The sequence below is a fragment of the Delphinapterus leucas genome, chromosome X, assembly GCF_059928025.1.
Source record: "Delphinapterus leucas isolate spDelLeu-1000000601 "Yukka" chromosome X, BTC_Dleu_Yukka2, whole genome shotgun sequence".
In the NCBI taxonomy this organism is placed as follows: domain Eukaryota; kingdom Metazoa; phylum Chordata; class Mammalia; order Artiodactyla; family Monodontidae; genus Delphinapterus; species Delphinapterus leucas.
The window spans coordinates 19,035,659-19,055,575 of NC_143150.1; the positions used below are offsets into that span (position 1 = coordinate 19,035,659).

At 41.0% G+C, this 19,917-nt stretch overlaps 1 protein-coding gene across 7 annotated transcripts in view; it reads left to right on the plus strand.

Annotated features, from left to right (window-relative positions):
• Positions 1–15,591: 15,591 nt before the first annotated feature.
• The window catches only part of MBNL3 (muscleblind like splicing regulator 3), a 127,982-nt gene continuing 123,656 nt past the window's right edge, over positions 15,592–19,917 (plus strand). The window contains exons 1-2 of one of the 7 annotated variants that reach the window (XM_089904075.1): positions 15,592–15,780; positions 16,548–16,742. The gene's annotated coding sequence lies outside the window, so the exon portion shown is untranslated. Of the gene's footprint in view, positions 15,781–16,119; positions 16,743–17,004; positions 17,200–19,917 lie in introns of those variants that run through there. The other 6 variants (XM_030760604.2, XM_089904076.1, XM_089904077.1 and 3 more) reach the window with 6 other exon arrangements.

The following is a 19,917-nucleotide window of genomic DNA, read 5'->3' on the forward strand; positions in this document are numbered from 1 at the left end:
ATACCATGACACAGCTCTCCCTCTCTCTCTCTCTTTTTCTCTCTTACTCCTCTTCCTCTTCCTCTTCCTCTTCCTATTCCTCTTTCTCTTTCTCTTTCTCTGCTATGTGAGGACACAACAAGAAAGCAACCATCTGCAAGCCAAGAAGAGAGCTCTCACCAGAGCCCAACCACGCTGGCACCTTGACCCCAGACTTCCAGCCTCTAGAACTCACGTGGACCTCTCACTGCCATGGCCTCTCCCGCTGTGGAGCACAGGCTCCAGACACTCAGTCCTAGCGGCCATGGCTCACGGGCCCAGCCGCTCCACGGCACATGGGACCCTCCCGGACTGGGGCATGAACCCGCGTCCCCTGCATCGGCAGGTGGACTATCAACCACTGCACCACCAGGGAAACCCTGAATGTGGATCTTGATGTCTGAATATGTTTTAACCTTGCACGATGTCTATACTAACAATGTATGGGTTGTTTGATAAATAAATATTTAAAAATATTTTAAAAAATACCATAACACAAATGAAAATGGAAGCACAGCATAATGAAACTTACAGGATGCAGCAAAAGCAGTTCTAAGAGGGAAGTTTATAGTGAAAAATGCCTATATGAAGAAAAAAGAAAGATCTAAATTTACAACCTAACTTTACACCTCAAGGAACTAGAAAAAGATGAACAAACTAATCCCAAAGTTAGCAGAAGAGAGGCGATAACAATTATAGAGCAAAAATAAATGAAGTAGAGATTAGAAAAATATTAGAAAACATCAATGAAATGAAAGGGTTGTTTTTTTTTTCAGAAAGATAAGCAAAATTGTCAAACCTTCAGTTAAACTAAGAAAAAAAGAGAGGGCTCAAATAAATGAAATTATAAATGAAAGAAGACACACGACAACTTGTAAAACAGAAATACAAAGGATCATAAGAGACTACTATGAACAATTATATGCCAACAAGTCGAACAACCTAGAAGAAATGCATACATTCCTAGAAACATACAACGTGCCAAGACTGAATCATGAAGAAATAGAAACTCTGAACAGACCAATAGCATAAAAAGTAAAAAGATTGAATCAGTAATCAAAAACCTTCCAACAAAGAAAACCCAGGGCCAGATGACTTCACCAATGAATTCTATCAAACATTTAAAGAAGAATTAATCCAATCCTTCTCAAACTTTTCCAAAAAATTGAAGAGGGGGGAACACTTCCAAACTCATTTTACAAGGCCATAATTACCCTCACACCAAAGCTAGACAACGACACTAAAAGAATACAAAATTTCAGATCAATATCCTTAATGATCATAGATGCAAAGAATCCTCTACAGAATATAAGCAAGTCAAATTCAACAGCCCATTAAAAGAATCATATATCATGAACAAGTTGGATTTATTCCTGGGATGCAAGGGTGGTCCAACATCCACAAATCAATTAAGGTGATACAACGCATTAAAAAAATGAAGAATAAAAATCATATGAACATCTCAATAAATGCAGAAAAAGCATTTGAGAAATGCAACACCCTTTCATGATTAAAAAAGAACAAAACTCTCAACAATTTAGATACAAGAGGAATATACCTGAACATAAAGGCCATATGTGGCAAGCCCACAGCCAAATCATACTCAATAGCAAAAAGCTAAAAGCACTTTTCCTCTAAGATCAGGAACAACATGAAGATGCCTACTCTCAATACCTCTACGCAACATAGTATTGGAAGTCCTAGCCAAACAATTAGGCAAGAAAAAAAATAAAAGGCATCCAAATTGGAAAGGAAGAATTAAAATTATCTCTGTTTGAATATGACGATCTTATATTAGAAAACCCTAAAGACTCCACCAAAGAACTATTAGAACTAATAAATGAATTCAGTAAAATTGCAGGATACAAAGTCAACATACAACAATCAGTTGCATTTCTATACACTAACAATAAACTATCTGAAAAATAAATTAAGAAAACAATCCCATTTGCAATAGCACCAAAACAATAAAATATTTAGGAATAAGTTTAACCAAGGAGGTAAAAGATCTGAAAATTATAAAACGTTGATGCAAGAAATTAAAATAGACATGAATAAATGGAAAGATATCTCATGCCCATGGAACAAAGAATTAATATTATTAAAATGTCTATACTGCCCAAAGTGTTCTATAGATTCAACACAATCTCTATCAAAATTCCAATGGCATTTTTAACAGAAATAAGAAAAGCAATCTTAAAATTAGTATGAAACCACAAAATTTCTTGAGTATTCAAAGCAATCTTAAGCAGGAAGAACAATGCTGGAGGCATCACACATACTGATTTTAAATTACATTACAAAGCTATAGTAATCAAAACAATATGGCACTGGCATTCAAAACAGACACATAGACCAATGAAACAGAATAGAGAGCCCAGAAATAAATACCCACGTACATGATCAATGAATTTTCAATAAGGGACCAACAATGCACAATGGGGAAAGGATAGTCTCTCCAATAAATGTTGTTTTGAAAACTAGATACCCACATGCAAAAGAATGAAATTGGACCCTTATCTTATACAATACACTAAAATCAACTCAAAATGAATGAAAGGCTTAAGACCACAAACTGTAAAACTCCTAGAAGAAAACATAGGAAGAAAGCTCCTTCACATGGTCTTGGCAATGATTTTTAGGTATGAAACCAAAAGCAAAAAAGCAAAAATAAACAAGTTAGATTGCCTCAAACAAAAAGCTTCTGCAAAGCAAACAATCAATAAAGTGAAGGAAAATTTATGCAATGGGAGAAAATATTTACCAACAATACATCTGATGATAGGGTAATATCCAAAATATACAAGGAATTCATACAACTCAATAGCAAAAAAAAAATACAAATAACCTGATTTAAAAATGCTCAAAAGGCCTGAGTAGACATTTCTCTAAAAAAGACATACAAATGGCCAACAATATACGAAAAGGTGCTCAACATCACTAATCATCAAGGTAATTAAAATCAAAACCTTCACCTGTTAGGATGTTCTATTATTAAAGCAACAATAAAAACAACAACAAAAGATAACAGGTATTGATGAGGATGTGGAACAAAGGCAACCTTTGTGCACTGTCAGTGGGAACATAAGTTGGTACCATCACTATGGCAAGCAGTATGAAGGTTTCTCAAAAAATTTAAAAAAGAACTACCATGACCCAGCAATCCAATTTCTGGGTAAACATCCAAAGGAAATGAAATTAACATCTTGAAGAGATATATGCATCCCCATGTTCATTGTAGCATTATCCACAATAGTCAAGATATGGAAACAACCTAAATGTCCATCAATGAATGAATGAATAAAGAAGAGGTGGCATACATATTTGAGGGAATATTATTGAACCAGGAGAAAGAAGGAGATCCTGCCACTTGCTACAACATGGATGGACCTTGAGGGAACTATGCTAAGTGAAATAAGTCAGACAGAGAAAGACAAGTACTTTATGATCTCACTTATGTGTAGAATGTAAAATATTGAATCTCATTGAAGCAGAGAGTAGAATGGTGGTTTGCAGTGCCTGTGGGGAGAGGGAAATGGGGAGGTGATAGTTAAAGGGTACAAAGCTTGTGAGAAAAATAAGTTCTGGAGATCTTCTGTGCAGCATAGTGCCTGTAGCTAACAGTACTATATACTTAAAATTTGCTAAGAAGGTAGATCTTATAGTAAGTGTTCTTACCACCAAACAAAAACAACAACAACAATAAAAAATAAAGAGGAAACTTAAGGAAGTGATGCATATGTTTATGGCCCTGATGGTGGTGTTGGTCTCATGGATATATAAATTATCCCCAAACTCATCAATTTGTATACATTAAGTACGTCCAGCTTATTATGTCAAACGTAACTCAATAAATTGTTTTTCTTTAAAAAAAAAACAAACCTGTACTGCTTTCACAATAATAAAAGGTAAAAAAGATGATTAAGAAAAATTGCCAATTGTAATTTTTCTGGGAAATCAATATTTATGGTACATCCTTGATCTTGACTTTTCTCCAAGCCCTCCTCTTTGACAATGAAAACGTACTATCACTGGCTTTTTGAAAGAACATGGTAACTACTGTGTTACAGACTGTGTCTCAGACTATGTCTCAGGAGCAAAGAGGATATGCCTGATCTGAATGTTATTTACTGCTCTATGTTCTATTTCCCAAGACTTTTGCTGTCTTTTTGGCTAATTTTACTTGTGTGAAAGAGGGAGACTGATGCATCCAGCTGCCAAGACAGACAGCGTGGACATGTGGTGCCAGATTCATGCCGTAACTGGTGATAACACCTCAGTAGAACCTTGCAACACTTCTTGTAATCCCAGCTGGGCCTCCCCTGAGCAGAGACAGCAATTATGTGTAGTGGTTTTCAGATGTAAACAAATGTTCATGGGGGACTGACTTATAATCAACCAAGTCATTTCATTTATGGCTTGCATCAAACTGGAATGAAGGTTTCTGATCAGGGAAATCGAGCACATTCATTTATTGTCTCAGCAAGTGTTTTTAGAACTTAGGTACATTTCTCTTTTCTTTCAGAGATATGACTGTACAGTACCTTTAAGTCTCAGAAAGCACTTTAGAAATAGATTGTATCTTAAAAATAACTCTATATCTCCTTTTGTACTTAGCTCAAGTACACCAGTGTGCATTTGGCCATTTTCCATTGCTATTATTTCTTATGACTCAGTGCCATATGCCTGGAAAGGGATAACACAGAAAATTATGTTTTTACTGGAACTTTGGTGGTACCATATTGCTTCTCTGTTTCTCTGTCTCTATCTCTTATTAACTACACTTCAGCAAATGCTTTAAAATGATAACAACTGAGAAAATCATTAAAAAACCCCACAGAGGGCTTCCCTGGTGGCGCAGTGGTTGAGAGTCCGCCTGCCGATGCAGGGGACACGGGTTCGTGCCCCGGTTCGGGAAGATCCCACATGCCGCGGAGCAGCTGGGCTCGTGAGCCATGGCCGCTGAGCCTGCGCGTCCGGGGCCTGTGCTCCGCAACGGGAGAGGCCACAACAGTGAGAGGTCCGTGTACCGGTAAAAAGAGAAAAAAAAATCCCACAGAAAAGACATGCTAAAACTTTATATTGAATAGGTTAGAAACCATAGTATCATTTCTACATCCATTGGTTAGAGCGAAACCAAAACTGTGAAAACAAATGGGCAGATGTGGAAAATGTGTGCTTCATACACCAAAGGATCCTGAACGATTATGACCTGCAATACACTTGTCCCACTCAAAACTTTGTAAGACCACCACTTGTCTCAAGAGCTGTGGGCAAGATTTCAATTCAAAACACAGAGAAATGCTAGGCACTTTGCGGCATAAAAAGAGGTAAGTCAAATCCTTAAGAAGAGCTGTATAAGCTAGTTTGGAAAACAAGATACGTGCAGGAGAAAACTCCAAATCATTAGGCAAGCAGTCTGTCACTGAGTATTAAGCTGTAAGTCAAAGTAGGGAGTGGTCAGGGAAAGTTTTCTGGGGGATTGAGGACTTCAAGGAGTCCTTGAAGAAAAGTAAGATTTGGGTTCCATGGAGGAGTTAAGAATTGTGCTAGGACTGAAGGTTTTGGACCTGGGCTCAAGTCCTGCCTCTTTCTCATACTAGTCACATAAACATGGGCAAGTTTATTTTATTTATTTCACATACACTCATGTAACATTCCATATGTGGCAGGCACAGCTGTAAGTGCTTTGTAACTCATTTAAGCCTTATAATAATTCAAGGAAGTAGGCACTGTTATTATTCTCATTTTTACTGAAGAGGAAACTGAGGAACACAGAGATTAACAATCTTGCCCAAAACCACCCAGCTAATGAGTGGCAGAGCCAGGATTCAAATTCAGGTAGTTCAGATCCAAGTCAATGCACTTAGCCACTACAGTATGCTACAATTTGCCCAGCTTTTCTGATTATCAGTTTTCCCATTTAAAAAATAGAGACAATAATTCCTTTTGGTCCGATTGTGAGGAATAATTTAGGCAAGGTCAGTAAAAGTGACTGGCACAAAGAAGGCACTCAATAAAAAGCTGCTGCTTTTCTTAATTTCCTCTCTCTTGGAAACTCAGCCTTTTCCTGGTTCTTGGAAGGAATCCTGACTTGGTATTTTCTTGAATGTGTACTGCCTTTCTTCTTGGATCTTCTACCCCTGCTTGATTCTCGAGCCCATCACTATATCCCACTTGTTTTTTGAGTACTCTCTTAGTAAGTACATGTTAGTTCCCAGCCTCAAGTGCCTGCCTCACCGTATGGAGCAGGTAAACCTCCAGAATATAAGCCCTCCTAGTCAGTAGTTATAGAACCATAGCTAATTGTGTTCAAGATAGCACATCCCTGCAGCAATTGGAGACTTCTGTCCACTATAGGCACTTATTTACTCAGCAGGTACTTCATAAATATCTGTTGATTGTGTGCCTGGCCCTGTGCTATGTGATGTATGGTACACACACATAAAAAAAAAAGAGAAGAGGAAAATAAAAGAGGATAAAGGGAGTAGGGAAGACCATAGGGGTCAGAGAGTTCTATGCTCCATCCAGGGGCCCATGCAGACATTGGATTCGTCCAGCTTTAGTCCTCAGCAGCCCTCAGGCTGCTTCCAGATTCCTTTTCCCTCTTTCTTCCCTCCCAGCACCGTTTAGCCATCCTTCATCTGCTGGCTTCAGGGTCCAGCTTCCAGGAGCTCAATAATCTGATAAAAGTAACCTGTGCTAAAGTGTTCATCAAGCTAACAGGTTAATGTGTTATTCTTCCTGGGTAATTTGTTCATTTCGAGAGGGGGTTTTGAAGACATGGCATGATGGCAGGAAAGTTCAGGTCTCACTGCAGACTGGGGAGGGAGATGAATGCCCCCCTCCAACCCAGGCTTTCAGGATTAGCCTTCGTCTGATTTCTATGGCCATTTACAAAATCTGCCTGGTGCCAATGCCACTGTCTTATGGCTTTTAATAGGCCCCACCCAAGTGTGATTTAAAGGGAAAAACCCATGATCCTCTTCTTTTGTATTTGGGATATTTCCTCTCTGGACCCAGGAAGAAAATTCTCCTGATTGCAAAAGAAGCTGGGAAATGAGCTATTTGTCCATGGATAAAAATAGCCAGCACTCATGATCTGGTAGGCAGCATTCTAAGTGCTTTACATATGTTGTCTTATTTAATTCTCACCACAAACGCCATGAAGTAGGTACTATCATTGTCTCCAGTTTTTAAAAAAGAATTGAGGCACAGAGAGGGGAAGTAACTTGCGATCACAGGCAGTGGGGCTGTAGGATCCATGCCTTTAATCATCATATTATACTCATCAGCATCCCAAATTCAAGTTCCCCCTTTCTGAATAGCATCAGCAGGTGGACCAGACATAGTCACTGGCTCACAGAGACTCACCATTGAGACACACATTCTCATGCCATGCCCCCCTTTTGGCAGGGCAGAGACAGGTCACGTATCTGGCACTCTGACCTTGCTAGTAGGAGCCCGAGTTACTCTGGGGCTGATATCACTTTCTTCCTTTCTGTGTTGCACAAGACTGACAAGGAACTGCCTCTCAAGCCCTCCCTTCCCCACTCCACTCCAAAAGGGGAAGGAATGCTTAAACTTGGTGGCTGCTCTGAAGGTTTGATAAGGATCCGTTGAAGTGTGACTAATCCTATTTTCTAAAAGTAAAAAGAAGATGTGCCAAATTAAGCCTCCAGTATGACTATAGCCAAGCCAGTCTCTTCACTGTCCCTGACAAGCCCTCTGCATTCCTGCCTCTAAGCCAATGTGCACACTATGCCTCCAAACCTGCAATGGCCTCCACCTTCTTTCACTAATGGAGCACTTACTATGTTGCAGGCCCTGTAAGGGCTTTCAAACCTTTGTCATATTTTTTAGTAAATTTATTTGTTTATTTATTTTTGGCTGTGTTCGGTCTTCGTTGCTGCCCATGGGCTTTCTCTAGTTGTGGCAAGCGGGGGCTACTCTTCGTTGCAGTGCGCGGGCTTCTCATTGCGGTGGCTTCTCTTGTTGCAGAGCACAGGCTCTAGGCACACGGGCTTCAGTAGTTGTGGCTCGCGGGCTCCAGAGCGCAGGCTCAGTAGATGTGGCGCGTGGGCTTAGTTGCTCCGCAGCATGTGGGATCTTCTCGGACCAGAGCTCGAACCCGTGTCCCCTGCATTGCAGGCGGATTCTTAACCACTGCACCACCAGGGAAGTCCCCCTTTGTCATATTTAATACTACAATATATGCTACAAGGAAGGTTCTAGAATTATCTGGATTTTATTTATGAGGAAATTGAGAGAGATTAAATAACTTGTCCAAGGTTACTATATTACCAATAGATATTTTTTAGCTTCTTGCCCATCCTCTGCATTTGTTCATTACCATTCAGTATCATCCCAGGTTCCATGATTAAGGGTACCGATCCATAACCATATTTTATTCACAATATCACGAATGCAAAATGCAATGAGATTGTAATTATTGTATCAACATGTTGCATGGAGGTTAGAGCATGTTTTAGCATGACTAAAAGAGATATTTGAAACCTTGAAAATTGGAATAGCAAGGGTTTCCTATACATGTGAATGTAAATCTTTCATATTTATGTTTATTGTTCTTTCTGTGGTGATAAATCTAATGAAATTATGATATGGAGTGTTTTCCACTTGACATCGTTTAAGGCCTTGTAGAAGCATTTGATTTGGCCTTGGTCATGCATACATCATTAAAAGACAATTCAATTTGGATGCCTTTTTAAAAGGGAATTCAAACCTAATGAATTTGTCTCATTCACTTTTAAAATGAACAAAAACAATGTTTACTTCAACAGGTAAAACAAATAGAATACATTGCTGTCTCTTCTTTTAACCATTCGAAAAGCAGAAGCACAGAAAAAGCTAAGGAGAATAAAAAGAAAAATGGTGGAGTAAAGGGGGTGATAGAAGAGGAAAAGAGAGAGAGTTGAAATAGAGAGAAATGAAGAAAGAGACAGAGGGCCAGAGAAATATTCATAGAAGGTTAAAGAACAGACATTGAGAAATGCAGGGAAAGACAGAAAGAAATGGCAGAAGGTGAGAAAAATAGAAGCAGTTTATTTGAAATAGAAGTCAAATATTTCTCCAATTTAATAGTGTTTTTATTAGCTTGCAAAAATAATAAAATTTTAAAAATTTCCCCACTTTTATTAGCTTTTTAAAAACCTAGATATAAATCTTTGGGCTCTCCTGATCATTATCCTTATGAATACTCATGGATACAATTAAAGTGAAAATCTCATCTTGCAGTATAACCTTTTATTAATGTTATTTCCTGTACAATTTTTTGTTTTTCTACAGTGCTTAAATAATTTCGTTGTATTAATATATAATAAATAGCTCAATCATTCCCCTATTGTTGGATATTTAGGTTGCTTCAAGGCTTTCGATAGTCAAACTAAGGCTGCTTTTTTCTTCTTCTGTTGAATTATTACCTTAGAGTAATTTCCCAGGATTGGGATTCCTAGTTCCAGGACTATGGACATTTCCTAGTTCCAGGACTATGGACATTTCTATGACTGTTGACCCAATTTGCAATGCCATCAGCAACTTGAATGAGCCTATTCTTCCAAAGCCTGTAGAGTATTGGGTTTTATAAATTGTTATTTGGGGCAATTAAATTAAGTATCAAATGGTGTCTCCTAGTTAGAACAATATAGATTTCTTCTAGGGTGATGATGTTCTTTGACCATTTGTCCCTTGGGTATCTGATAATTGTCTTGTACCTGTATAGCACCTCTGTCTACAGTTTAGATGCTAGTCATATATCTATGATCTTCCTAGCATTTCTACCATTTAATCTTAGTTTCGATAATGGTTTTACATTTTTGTATTATGTTGTCCTCTCTGACCAGTCTTTTCTTTGCAGTGTTTTCTATTACTTCAAAACTTTTAAAATTCCTATAGTTAAGTTAAATACTCTAGTCAATTCCTAATTTTAAAAATTTTCTTTAACTATTTAATTTTTTATTTCATGTAGAAAGAATCATTATATATGGTAAGAGATAAAGCCTTATGTTAATTCCTCTCCATATCCATGACCAGATAACCCAGGTGAATTTACTTCATAATGGGTACTTTCCCATTGTTTTGTTATACTTTGTTCATCACACATTCAATTCTTACATTTATTAGAGCCTTTTCCTGGTCTCACTTTTGTGTTTACTAATCGATATTTCTGATTTGCATCTGAATTCTGCCATTTCAACTAGTGTTAATTTATAGCACATTCTAATATTTGATAATTCTTTTAGACTTTTGTTTCTCTAGGATAGTCATGCACAATTGTTACTACAAATGAATGTGGTATCTTTTTTGAAATAAGACATAGTTTCATTTGAATTGTCTACATCTATAAATCAATCTGTGAAGAAGTATTAACTTCACACTATCGGTCTTCCCATTCAGAAATGTAGCATGACTTTACATTTATCCATATTTTTATTTCTGCCATTAAGTTTTCATATTATTTCTTTTTCTCACACTTATTTCCAAATACTTTAGTGTTTTTCTTTATTGAAATGTGTTACCTTTTCTCCTTTTTGCCTTACTGATAGATATTTTGATGTGCTGAACTCTGTAGTTTTGTCTAATCACTTGAAGTTAATTCTGTGGCTTTTCTAGGTATATACTAATGTTATCTAAAAATTCTCTATCTTTAGTTTCTTCCTTTCCAATATTTACTTCTAATTTGTTTGTTTATTTATTTGTTTGCGGTACGCGGACCTCTCACTGTTGTGGCCTCTCCCGTTGCGGAGCACAGGCTCCAGACGCGCAGGCTCAGCGGCCATGGCTCACGGGCCCAGCCGCTCCGCGGCATGTGGGATCTTCCTGGACCGGGGCACGAACCTGTGTCCCATGCATTGGCAGGCAGGCTCTCAACCACTGCACCACCAGGGAAGCCCCACTTCTAATTTATTTTCATACTTTATTACCAAAACAAGAATTTCCAGAAACACTAAGCTTATACATGAGTAAAAGCTCCCTTATTTAGGTCCAGTTTATAGGAAATGACTTTGTTTTTCCAATAGGCAGATTAATTCTTTATCATCCTTTATCATGTTAAAGAGGTAGTTCACTATTCCTATATTTAAAAGATGTCAACCATAACAAGGAGTTGGCTTTTATCAAACGCCTTTTTTTAACATCTTTATTAGAGTATAATTGCTTTACAATGGTGTGTTAGTTTCTGCTTTATAACAAAGTGAATCAGCTATACGTATACATATATCCCCATATCCCCTCCCTCTTGCATCTCCCTCCCTCTCACCCTCCCTATCCCACCCCTCTAGGTGGCCACAAAGCACCGAGCTGATCTCCCTGTGCTATGCAGCTGCTTCCCACTAGCTATCTATTTTACGTTTGGTAGTGTATACATGTCCATGCCACTCTCTCACTTCGCCCCAGCTTACCCTTCCCCCTCCCCATATCCTCAAGTCCATTCTCTACATCTTCATCTTTATTCCTGTCCTGCCCCTAGGTTGGTCAGAACCTTTTTTTTTTTTTTTGGATTCCATATATATGTGTGTTAGCATACGGTTCAAATGCCTTTTTGGCATTTACTGAGATGACCATACATTTTTCCATAATATTGATACTTTTGACTAAATCATCTTTATATATCTGGGATAAACAATATTTGATCAAGGCTTAAAATGATTTGAGTAAGTTTCTATATTTTATTGGCATCATTTTGATTAAAATGCCCATATCAGTGAGAGGCAGTATGGCATAGCAAGTGTCTGAGTTCAAATCCAGCTGGACCCCATAATCACCCCATGTCTCTGCATAAGTGGCAGAGACAACTAACTTTGAATCCTGGTTCTGCCACTTAATAGCTTTGCTAATTCGTTACTTTGGATGAGCCTCACTTTCCTGTTCTTAACGTGGGGACATAATGATATTTACCTTATAGAGATTATTGTGAGGATCAAATGAGCTAACTCGTGAAAAATGCTTAGTACAGTGGCTGGCATGGAGTAGTTCCATAGTAAATGGCTGCTATTATAAAGATCATATGCTTAAGTGATAATAAGCCACGGTTTTCTTTTTTATATCATTCTTATCTTTTGAATCTATTCTGACATTTTTGTATCGTTTTTATCTGTATCATTCTTACCACATTTCCCTCTGAAGAGAATTTTAAGAAATATACCATACGTTTCAGTACTCAAGGATAATTTGTATAACATATCCTTCAAAGGCTTGGGGAAGAAAATCACCTTATAAATCCATCTGGCCTGGGTGTGTTTTGGAGTATGTGAGTCTTTAATATTTCTCCTGTTTTCTTCTGCGTTTATTAGAACGTATTCAGATAATTCTGACAGTTTTGTCCAAGTGAAAGAAAAATATGAACTTCAGAAATTTTCTCTGCAGCCTGAGAATGTTGATCTAGTCATTATCTATGTTTGCAATGATTTCAAGATGCAACTAGTTATTGGATGGCCTCATCACTCCTTCTGTAAGACATACAGTCTGCATCATTTTACAAAGGGGTTACCTTGGAAGCTGACATTTATTTGACTGTCTAAACCTTTTTAAAAATGAAAGTCTGCTGTCTTTTTTTCCTGTTTATCTAATCAGAACCTTTGTGTGAACCCCAACCCCCCAATTCCCAGCTCTGAATGGAAAATGGAAAAGGCTTGTCAGAAATGGATGAATAATCAGTGTCTGTAGCCCTTCAACCACCCTTAAATAGCCAGAGGCTTCTGTATGGAGTGGCCACAAATGATGTCGTGGGGCTGCAGGCTGTGGAGCCATTGCTAGAACGGCAGCAGCAAACAGGACTATTTGCTAATGACATTAGGTGGTGACAATAATTCCACAGGTTCAAAAGAGAAAGGAGGTGCTTCACATTTTTGTGCGTAGCACGACCCTGCCCGCATGTCCAATACTGTAGCATCAGTTGACCATCTTTGAAAAAGAATAATAAATGAGTTATGTGCCTTCGCAGAGGAGTAAAAACATAATTCTGGTAGAATAAGTTGAGAGTTCAAAAGTCCCTCAAAACCATGGGGCACTGATATCTGAGAGCGTTTTACTTTTCATCATCTTTAAAAACACAGCAACATTTGTTTGGTGATGGATTACAATAATCCTTTTGTTACTAAACCATTACATAACTTTTAGAATTCTTTCCTGTATCCATCCAACTTAATTAGATTTATTGGAAGAACAGGCCACTTGAGAGGCTGCTGCGTCCTTACCTACAGTCTTAGGTTTACATCTGTATGTGTGTTAAGACATAATGAGAGTACATTCCCTAAGTGTATTTAAATGTTTGCTTACCTGCTGTATTTGACTGGCTGCAGGGAGAGGGACAGGAGTGAAAATTTAAATCCAAGTAATGTGAAGCACTGACCTTTGAAGATCCATTAGGAGCAGTGGTTCTGAGGCTATCCCAAAATGCAACGAGAGAAGTGTAAGTTATTCAGAGACTATAATGTACATACATTGTTTTCAGAACTCATCTAGTGGGTCAGTGAGTACACAACTTGATTTTTCCTGGGTCGTGACCCCAATCACGCCAAAGGAAAAGAGAAGAAAAGAAAACGTTGTCTAGCTCTACCCACTCCAACTAAAGTGGAAAGTAATTCCAAGGTGAGTCTACCCCAGAGAGCAAATGGGCCCTTTTAAAATGCTGAGGGGAGGGGACAGCAATTTCCTACTGCCTTTGAAAACACTCCCTAATGACCTGGTGGCATGGAAATTTGCCTAGCTTCATTTGTCACACCACCCTGGATACAAGGGGGACAGTTTACCAGGCTCAAATTTGTTTATAAGGTTGTTCTCCCCTTCAGTGTGGAAAAGAGAGAATAATAAAGTCTCATTTGCAACTTTCACTGGTCAGAAATTTCCAGCAAGAGACAGCGTTGAAGTTGTGCTATGCCGAGAACCAGCAAACTGACCTACTTGTGACTTGAAATTTATGATAAAACAATTATTTCAGCCATGCAATAACAACAAAATCAAGCCAGCTTGTGTGGGATTAGGGAAAGCCAGAGTGTCCCACAGGAGATGTGGTTTGCCACGGTGGGCAGAGGTAAGGGAACCAGTGTTGACCCAAGTTATGTTTAGCATAAAGACTCCTTTGTTGACTCGCTGTGATAACAGTTCCTCATTTGTTAGATCATTGGGTATAAAGTTATATAATTCAGCCTTGCCCTTCTCTCCAGCCTACTGTGGTAGCCAACACCTCCTACTTTTAGCTATGGCAGGTCCTGGACTGCAAAAGCCATTTCCTATATGTCAGCCAACTTTGACTTTTAGAGTAGGACAGGTCATTTGGCAAGTTGGAAGGGAGGTGGGGAAAGGTGGTTAGGAATGAAAGTGTCTTTTTTCCCTTTTTTCAAATAACTAGAAACTCCTGCCTTCTGTTTGACTTATGCTACGATTCTACCCGCTATTACAAACCTATCAGACACCGCCCCTGCACGTTGTCCTGATAACTTTCACAGTGTTTGTCAGATGCCACAAAGGGTTTTTCTTAATTATTTAAAGAGCACCAACTGCTCCTATTATCCCACATTTAACAGTGATTGATTTCTTGCCTAATATCAGCTGGAGAATTCTATTTGGATCAGTCGGGCAGATTTTTTTAAAACGTAATGAGCCTGAGAATTCACTCCACTCTTCTATCTCACTGCTGCTTAAATATCTCCTGTAATGTTTTTGCACTTTCTGCAGAGCATGTAGAACTCTGTACTGGGGTAAAGCAGTTCATTGCAGGAAAGCAGCCCATGAATTGCTATGAGCTTGTCACTGAGGATCCTGCATATGTATGTGTTTTCAGCTACAACTGTCCTCCTAAGATTAAATAAAAGCATGCGTTTATTATTGTGGGTCTCCAATTAAGGGACAGCTGGTGTTCCTATTACACTTGCATTAAATCAAAACTTGTAATTTAGCTATCCAGATGTACATTATTTTAAGTCAAAATATATAATTGCATTTTCTTTGTACATTTGTCATTCAAAAGTATCTGGTACCCTACCTTAGGGCTCCTCCTACCCTTCAAACTCCGTTAAAGAGGGGGAACTATTCGCACAGATCAATGATTCCCTTTCTGAGGTTAGCGTCTTAAAGGGAAATAAAGGATTTATAGAAGGGACAGGACCCAGGAAGGCAGGTGGTGAGTATTGGTGTGTATATAAATATATATTTTTTGCCTTCAGTGGACCGACATATTTATTCACTAAGGTCATTTTTGGAATTACCTAGTTCACCTTACCTGTATCCGAAGTGACTATAAAAGTACAGCTTTGAACCACACTGCATTTCTCATTGGCACTTCTGTTCCTGCAGCTCTAGAAACTTTGCTGCCTCCCTCCCCCGCCCCCTCTGGGGCTGTGTGCAAGCTCTGTTTGTTCTCGCTTTTGTAAAACCTGAGCCTTATGATTTGTGCCCCCTCTCCTTCCCTTAACAATGAAATAAAAAGCCTTTGCAGCGGGGGCTGGGCCGGCGGGTTGGGGGGAAAAGGCGCCACACCCCCTGAGAATAAAGCCCGCGCTTCGCTCCGGGAGAACCGAGCATGAATGAACGAACCACACAAAGAATATATTTGGCGACGGAACAGCGCCCTACAGGAAGAAAGTGCCCGCACTCAGAGCGGGATCCGGCGCGCGACTTTTTGGCGCTCTCCGGGAGCAGCGAGAAGTAGGCGGAGGACAGAGAGTCCCGGGCTGGGCGCGGGAGCGGGGGCAGCACGCAGCCCCATTCCCACGCGTCCGGGGCTGGGAGCGGCGCGCGCCGGACCAGGTGAGGTCGGCGGCGGCGGCGGCGGGGCCGGTGCGTGGTGTGCCACGCTACCTGGCCGGGCGGGGCGGGGCCGGGCGGCCGAGGGCGGCAGCGTGCCGCCTCCCAGCCCGGGAGCGCCCGCGCGCCGCTCCACTGCCCGGCGGAGTTTGGCGGGAGTTGCCGTTCGGGCGCCCGAAGCCCCCTCGCCGGCGCCATGCCCTCGGCGCGCTGCGCGTGTGCCGGGCGCTGGGCGCGGCGAGGGCCTGCCCGCCGCAGGGGCCTGGGCCGCCGGGTCAGCGGGCGCTGCCGGGGGCCGGCGGGCGGAGGGCACGCCTTTGGCTGCGGCCGGGCGGGGTTTGGACCGGGGTTGCCATGGCAGCCGCTAGCCCGGCCCGGAGCCCCACGCCCGCCTGCCGCTGGGGAGCCGGGGAGCTCTAGGTGTGCTCCAAGTGGACTAAACCAAGCGCTAGGGAGGCGCGGGGAGGGCCGGCCCGGGTTCCCCGCTGTTCCCCGGCCCGCCGGCCGGCCCCGGGGAAGGGCCCCGAAGTAGTCGAGTAAAAGAAAATCTTCTGGCCTCTGGGCCCGAAAGGAGGCTCGCCAAAGCACGGGGCGTGGGGGGAAGAGGGGATCGGAGGGATTGTCGCCTCCGTCCTGGAGTCCCCGTGTGCGTGTCTCTCGCTTGACATTTTATACCCCACCGCGGCCGACTCGGAGCCGGGTTGCCCGTCCCAGCCCTGAAGTTCTGTAGGTGGGGCGGGCTTTAATTTGCTTATATCTAATGATTTCAGGAGCCTCGCTTTAAAATGGCGGCATTGAGTATCCACCCCTGCTAGAGGCTCTCCCGGCACCGGGGCCACCTCGCGCAGCGCTGCTTTTGCTTCTGCCGCTAACAGATGGCATGTGCTGCTGTCGCTGCCGCTGCCCCCGCCGCTGCCGCTGAGAGCGGGACCCCTTAGGCTCTGGGTTCGCAGTAGCAGCCGAAGGTAAGGATGGCGAGGAGTTGGGGTTGGTGAGCGTGGCTGCCTTCCTAGGACGCCGACGAAATCGAATGCCTTTTAAACTTTACTTTTCAAAATGGCAAAGAGAAGGAAAAGTAATCCTGCAACTTTTTGCAATTTTAGGGCTTTGATCTGTCTTCTTATTGTCCTGCTTCCTTCTTTCTTTTTTCCCTTTCTTTTTACTTCTTCTTCCTTTATATATATTGCATATATAACATATATATAATATACATTTTGTAATTTAAAGGAACTTGCATGGCATATTATCAGCAAATGCTTCTAGCCACTCATTTCCCCGTGGCCATGCGATATCGTGGGCAGTGCCCCAGCTTTCATGCTGAGCCCTGTCTCTTGCCGCTCTGGATCAACACATTTGGGCAGCTTGCTTTTACTACCGGCATCTGAAGGGCCTGAAGGTAGATTTTAGGAGACTATTGAAAAGGTAACTTTAATTTTTAGCGTTCACACAAATAGCTCTTATGGTCAGAAAATGAAATTAAATCAAGACGAGCAACCCAAGTTAACATTCAGGTGATTCAATTGTGTAGTTTTATCATTAGTAGACCTACTGTGTGTTTTCTGACTATTGATTGGTATAGATTGATACAACAGTGAGGGTGAATTTATTGTTGCTGTAATTAAGGTAGTGTGTTTTCCAAAAGTTCTTTTTTCTTAGATGTTCCTTAAATGCTAGTGTTTATGAATTGGGCATGGATCCCCACAGCCTAACGCTACACATGTATTGAGTTCATGGGAAACCATCAATTAAAACAAAACTATTGCAAGATTTAATTTTGAAATGGTTGATAATTTTTCGCTCTGTTGACTCCCTGGTTTAATGTCTTTGGGTGGTTACTGATATAATGGTTGGAAAGTAGACTGTTGAAATAGCTGTACAAAAGACTAGACATCGGTGTTTAATACAATTGACCTGAGGTTTTTTTCCCTTTGATGAAAGGCATATTGTCAATGAAGCTTAACAGAGACCTCAGATTTTTCTAGTTACATTCACATTTTCCATTTTGCCTATGAAAATCTAGTCCTTAATGGTTTTTTAAAATAAATTTATTTATTTATTTTTGGCTGAGTTGAGTCTTTGTTGCTGGGCACGGGCTTTCTCTAGTTGCAGCGAGCGGGGGCTACTCTTCGTTGCGGTGCGTGGGCTTCTCATTGCAGTGGCTTCTCTTGTTGCGGAGCTCGCACTCTAGGCGTGCGGGCTTCAGTAGTTGTGGCTCGCGGGCTCTAGAGGGCAGGCTCAGTAGTTGTGGCGCATGGGCTTAGTTGCTCTGTGGCATGTGGGATCTTCCCGCACCAGGGCTCGAACCTGTGTCCCCTGCATTGGCAGACGGATTCTTAACCACTGCACCACCAGGGAAGCCCCTTAATGTTTAAATACTTTTAAAAGTTGTTTAAAAAATGTTTCTCAATATGTAATACTTTGGGGGGATGCTTTCATATTTATTGAAACTTCCCTAAACATAGCCTAAAAGGGCTTCTGCCCATAGCCCAGCTGATACTATTCTACCTCTGTCCACTTTCGACTTCTCCCAAAGCAGTAGAAGCTACTTGGCTGGCAGATTCTCCTGTTATTAAATTAAGCAAGCTTCTGGGGAGTGGCGGGGGGAAAAGAGATTGTTTTGCACTTATTAGAAATGGTGCAGTTTTCCTGCCCAGATGCTGTAGTGTGCCTAAAAAGAACTTAACTGTTTCCAGTGGAGTTACTATGTAATCCGTTTTGCAGATTATTGTTGGGAGAAGTGTTTGGGGCAGTTCATTGCTTCACATCTGAAAGGAGAGTTCCTCCTGCAGGTAGAGAAATAGATACTTGCATTTTTGCAAGAGAGCAGGGGTGACCAAAAGCAGCTTCCCACGTTTTTAGTGATTACATCCTTAGATTTCAGCTCATGAAGCTTTGCTTCCTCATGTGCTGCCTTGTTGCTGAATGACTTTGGACCAAATGCATCCTTAAAAAGGGGGTGCTGGGGTGGGTGCTAAACCTTGGGCCCAGAACAGACAAGCTGAACTAGTGTCAGAGACATTAGGAAGACATTTTGCCAGTTAAACATTCTGCGGCTTCACATAGTGATGAGATTGGAGACCTTGTGTGAAAACAGGTGAAGGAGTTTGTCAGAAAAAAAAATATTTTGAGAGAGAATTGATATAGTGCTGGGCTAGGAGTGGTGACTGAATGTTTCGCTCTATTTCTAAGAGCTACTTCATTTCTCTAATTTCCTTCGCTGCTTTAAGCCCTCATAATGATTCCCAGGACTATTATAAAGTCCCTTTTTTCCCTCAACTGTCCACTGAAGGCATTTCACAACAGCTGCTTTTTAAGGGGGATAAAACCTATGATTCTGAACTGGTATCCGAATTCTCTTTGGTAATCTCCTGAACCTACCTTTTACCTAAGCAATGCTTTGCACAAATTAGGTGCTTAATAAATGTGGAGTTAAAAAGAAGAATGAGTAGTCGGTAAACTCACAGAGGAGCAGATTTCGTGCTCAGCTTTTAATTTAAACAGAAGATTTTCTGTTTTTTGTGAGCTGGCAAGAACCTCAAAATTTGAAGTAATTTAGAACAGCATTCCCCCTAATTGCTTGCATTTTATTTGCCTCAAATGGGTTCTCTTGCTTCTCACCGCAGTGCTAGGCACTTGTGTAATTCATCCTTCTGACCAGTAGGTGTATTATTATCTGCCCAGCTCTACCATATGAAAAAGTAATCACAGCAGCCTGGGGAAGAAAGGTTTTGTCTTTGGAGGCTGTACAGTACTGCACAGTGCTGGAACAGTGGCCATATGTGGGCTGCTGTTCAGATGCTGACAGTGTAGTCGGAAGTACAATTTTGTTCTCCACCCAACTGTCTTTATATGCGAGACGGAAGGGAAGGAAAGAAGAGAGTGAGAAGCCCTAACGTGATGAAGATTTTCCTTCCGAAAAATGTACACTTATCCTGCTTAACAGCGCAGTCAATTCAGGAAGGTGGCAGAATTGTTCTGTTTCGAAATAAATCACGTTGTCTGATAGGATTACAAACAGGGATTGGGGCCTAGCAGACAAGAATAAGTTACAGTCCATGTTTGACAAGTAATTTGATCCTGTAATTAAAGTTAGATAATGGTCACTGCCATGTTAAAACTATCAAGTGTCTGAAAGAGCAG